This window comes from Mastomys coucha, unplaced genomic scaffold (genome assembly GCF_008632895.1).
Source record: "Mastomys coucha isolate ucsf_1 unplaced genomic scaffold, UCSF_Mcou_1 pScaffold9, whole genome shotgun sequence".
Taxonomy (NCBI): Eukaryota; Metazoa; Chordata; class Mammalia; order Rodentia; family Muridae; genus Mastomys; species Mastomys coucha.
Window position 1 is genome coordinate 101,407,559 of NW_022196915.1, and position 4,920 is coordinate 101,412,478.

Consider the following 4,920-nt stretch of genomic DNA (forward strand, 5'->3'; position numbering starts at 1 on the left):
TATTGAAATTTTCAAATCACCTTGGGCTATTTTCCCTAGACAATAAACAAACACACAAGTGAATCACTAATATTTAAATGAAAATTGTTTTGTAAGATTGACATTCAGAAAACACTTCAATATCGCAAAGAAAAAAGTCACATGACAAAGTAAATAAAAATCAATATAATCAATTTATAACATTATCAGCAATGTGTGGTGACACAGGCCTGTAACTCAACACCCCAGATGTAGAGACAAAAACCATATATATTCTGAAAACATCTTTATATAACTTCAGATGTTTTATTAAGTAGGATTAAGATGGACAAATGAGCCCATGTGGAATTATAGTTGATTCATTCTAGTTCCAGTCTTGTATATGCTTACTTTCGCTGCCCATAGAAGTGAAAACTGGATAATACAGTTGAAGACTATTTTTCTCTATTTAACTAAAATAGTTATGTGTTGTAGATCACCTACCACCTCCAGAAACTTTCAGATAACTTGACCTCTGTGAGAGACACAGAGGCACTGCAAGAGCTCTAACTGTTGTCTTCCTTGGAGCCTTTCCTCTCTAGCTTCTGTGATTACCTCTAAAATCCATCCTAGGTTTTTATTTCTACAAATTATAAGTACCATAACATGAATTTCAGGAATCATCATAATAACTACATATTATAATAAATCATTTACATGATTTATTATTTAAATTTTTCTCTGAAGTAGTTATGTGACAGCATCCTTTTTCATGAGGGATTTTAATGTATTTGTTCATAGAGTTCAAAATTTAAAAAACAAATGTGTTATATCATATTATACTAGAAATCTTACTGTTATTCCTCTCCCTAGTCCATCTCCCACTAATCATCAGATAGTAAACAGGATGGTTTAGCATGTATGTGTAAGTCATCAGCGTACTTGTAAGGAAATAGCTTAGCAAATGAGACCCGTCAGGTTTATAATGTGGACTCAAGTTACTTGATTTTCATTTTGTCAAGAAAAATTCCCAATTCCAAGTGTCAGACTCTGTACTAATTATTAAAGATTAGACAGCAAATAAAACAGATGTGTTGTTGTTGATCTAGGTGCAAGAATGACAGAACATGTTTTCAAACAGGACTTTTGACAGGACTGAATGAGAAGTTCTGAAGTGGAAGTTTCTGGATATGTCAGGTGATACTTAGTGGTGTTTTACTGAGAAAAGACCTGTGAGAGGACAAGTGATATTTGGAGAGAGTATAAATAGAACATAATAAAGAGTGATGGTGCACTAGCACAGTTAGCTATCATTCTTCTTCATTGTTGATCTTTGCTTCCATGAGAGAGGCACAGGAGATGACTTCTCATACACCTGGCAGGGGAGATACCATGATCATGAAGGTTTTCCCAGGCAAGGCTTATCCATTGCACTCCAGATGTGCTGACCCCTGTGATTTCCCCAAATGCAGGAAACTCAACTGCATAATTTGTGGTAGTGGGGGACTGCATTCATGCTCTACCCTGGGGAAAAAAAGGGAGGGATGACTTCTCCTGGCATCCTTGCTGGTCCTGGTCCCTCCACATCACTTGTGGCAATTTGGTGAAGGCCTGGCAGTTTCTGCTGGATCAGGCCACTGGTGCTGATTTCTGTTTGGTATCCTCACACTACTGAACTGGATAGAGATTGAAAGCTTTCAAGGATATACTTCTAAACAGGTCCATATCCTCTTGTCCGATGTATCATCTTTCCCCCCCTACCTTTAGGTGTTGGACTAGAAGTGGGGTCAAAGCATTTGAGAACCCTTATTAAAGGTAGGCTTTAAAATTGCAAGCTGATACAACCACTCTGGAAATCAATCTGGAGGTTCCACAGAAAACTGGAAATAGATCTACCTGAAGACCCAGCAACACCACTCTTGGGAAGATGCTCAAAAGATGCCACACCATGCCACAGAAGTACATGTTCCACCATTCTCATAGCAGCCTTGTTTGTGATAAGCCAGAAGCTGGAAACAACCCAGATGTCCCACAATAGAAGAATGGATACAGAAAATGTGGTTCATTTACACAATGGAATGCTACTCAGCTATTAAGGACGAGGACATTCTGAGTTTTGCAGGCAAATGGATGGAACAAGAAAAAAAAATCATCCTGAGTAAGGTAACTCAGACCCAAAAAGCTATGCATGACATGTATGGTATGTTCTCACTAATAAGTGGCTATTAGGGGGAAAAGTACAGAATATCCAAGGAACAGTCCACAGAACTCAAAAAGGTCAACAAGCTGAAGGGCCCAAGTGAGGATGCCTTAGTGCCACTTGGGAGGGAGAAGAAAGCAATCACAAGTGAGTAGGGAGAGGGAGACCTTGGAGGAAAAGTGGACAGGAGTGGGGGCGGGGACAAGAGGGGAACCTGATCTGTTATTGGACGAGGGAAAAGGACTGAAGTCCTGAAGGCCAGAAGAAAGAATGGAAACAGACAACATCGGGAAGTAGGAGGTTTGGATGACCCTCCAGAATGCACCAGAGACCCGGGAGGTGAGAAATTCTCAAGACTCAAAGGGAGGGATCTTAGATGAAATGCTGGACAGTAGGGAGAGGGAACTTATAGACCCCACCTCCAGCTTGAAGACAGGGTATCCAGTGTGCCATCCTGAAGTCAAAACTCTGATCTATTGATGACCTGGGTCTCCCTGCTGCCAGTGCCTCGGGCTATGCAACAGGTTAGTTAAAAGGAGGCATTTAATGCATAGTCATAAGATATTTTATTATAGGAAAGAGAAAAGAAGCTGGCCATGATCATGTGGAGAGAAAGGAGATGAAGGAGAGAAGAAAAGGAGAGAGAGAAGGCAAGAGAGGAAGAAAGCAAGAGCAGAAGAGAAGAGAGAAAGAGAGCAGGAGAGGAAGCAAACGAGCAAGAGAGGAGAGCAAGAGAGAAAGGAGGAGGCAAACTGCCCCTTATATTGTGAGGTGGGGCTATCTGTATGTGGGGCGGGGCATTCCTGCCTGTGGTCAGATAATTGGGGGTAGGGTACAGCTAAAATGCTGGGAGCTTGGGCCATTGTCTATGTGACAGAATACACATGTCCTGTGGGAGAGTGGAGGCTGTGAGAGGTTGTGACTGAAACAGGAGCCAAGGACCCAGGAGTCATGGCAGAACTCCTTCTACCCCTTGCAGGCAGCACCCACTGTGTCACCAGAGTTTCAGAATTATACTTGACTGGCCCCAGGTTGCCTGAACAGACCACCGTCCCACAACCTGTAATTGTTCTTGTCTGAAAGAATTGCAGGGATGGAAATGGAACAGATTCTGAGGAAAAGAAGGTCCAGCAACAGGCTAAAAGTGGAATTCAGCTCAAGGGGAGGTCCCAAGGCCTGACACTATTACTGAGGCTATGGAGTGCTCACAAAAAAGGAACCTATCATGACCGCACTCTGGAAGATCCAACAAGCACCTGAAAGAGTCAGATGCAGATATTTGCACCCAAACAATGGATAGAAGCTGCTGATCCTGGGATGGGGGGGATTAGAGAAAGGCTTGAAGAAGCTGAGGAGGAAGTTGACCCTGTAGGAGAACCAGCAGACTCAATTAACCTGGACCCCTGAGATCTCTCAAACACAGTACCACAAACCAAGCAGGTGATATAAGGCCCCCAGCACATATACAACAGAGGACTGCCAGGTCTGACTTCAGTCAGATAAGATGCACCTAACCCTGAAGAGACTAGAGGCAAAGGGAGTTTCGAGGTCTGGTTGTATGAATAGTGGGTGGCAGGGACATCTTCAGGGAGACAGGGAGGTGGGGAGGAGGTATTGGATGTCGAACAGTCAGAGGGTGGATCGAGGGGTGGGGAATAAAATCGGAAATGTAAATGAATAAATAAACACATACATACATAGTTAAATAAACAAATAAATAAATAAATAAATAAATGACAAAAATCTAACCTTAAGGGTTTGCAGCCCCTTAGGACGAACAACAAGCCAGGGAAAGCAAGCCAGTAAAGAACATCCCTCCATGGCCTCTGCATCAGCTCCTGCTTCCTGACCTGCTTGACTTCCAATACTGGCTTCCTCTGGTGATCAACAGCTATGTGAAAGTAAGCTGAATAAACCCTTTCCTCCCCAACTTGCTTCCTGGTCATGATGTTTGTGCAGGAATAGAAACCCTGACTAAGACAGAGGGGAAACTGGGAAACGAGAAATAATGCGACATGTAAATAAAGAAAATAATAAAAAAAAATCTAACCTTATAAAATGCCTTATATTATCTAGAGTCTAGAGTGTACATTGAGCTCTTTCAACCAACTGTATTTGTCTATTTTCAATGAGTTTTATGTGAGGTGACTTCAGCTTGTGAAGAGAAACCAGTATATCTGCCAACAGCCTGAGTTGTTGGTTCCCCTGGGGCCCCTTCAACAAACAACTCCATTAGATGTAAACCTACCATAGCTCTGCAAGCTTCCTTTGCTGCTAAGACATGTTCAACTGGAGTTTCATCCCATGATTATTTGGCAATTTTATTTAGAACACATTATTTTTAGGTTGTCTATATTTTACAAATCATCTGCTGAATTAGGTTTCAACACTACCTCCCAAATAGCCCTTAATTTTACTTATTTTTCCCCATATTCTCTCCATTGCTTCTTCCATCCCCAATTGATCTTCCATTTCATTTCCCTGCAAGCCCTTCAAAACTGTCTAGTCTATTCCCCTTTCATAATGAGACCTACCTTCCCTGCCCGTTCCATCCTCTACTTAATCTCTGCGGTTGTATAGACTGCATAGACTTATTTATCATTGACTTAACAGCTAAGATACACATAGAATAAAATGTATGCCACATTTCTCTTTCTGGATCTGGATCACCATACACAGGATGATTTTTTTTTTCTATTTTATTTTATTTCTATTTTATTTCCATCAATCTCACAAATTCATTTTTAATAGCTGAGTAATAT

General features: G+C 41.4%; 1 non-coding gene across 1 annotated transcript; it reads left to right on the forward strand.

Moving 5' to 3' along the window:
• Positions 1-1,327: 1,327 nt before the first annotated feature.
• On the forward strand, positions 1,328-1,485 carry LOC116085557. The gene has a single exon (XR_004116641.1). It is a non-coding gene; the product is annotated as a U1 spliceosomal RNA (small nuclear RNA).
• Positions 1,486-4,920: the final 3,435 nt, after the last annotated feature.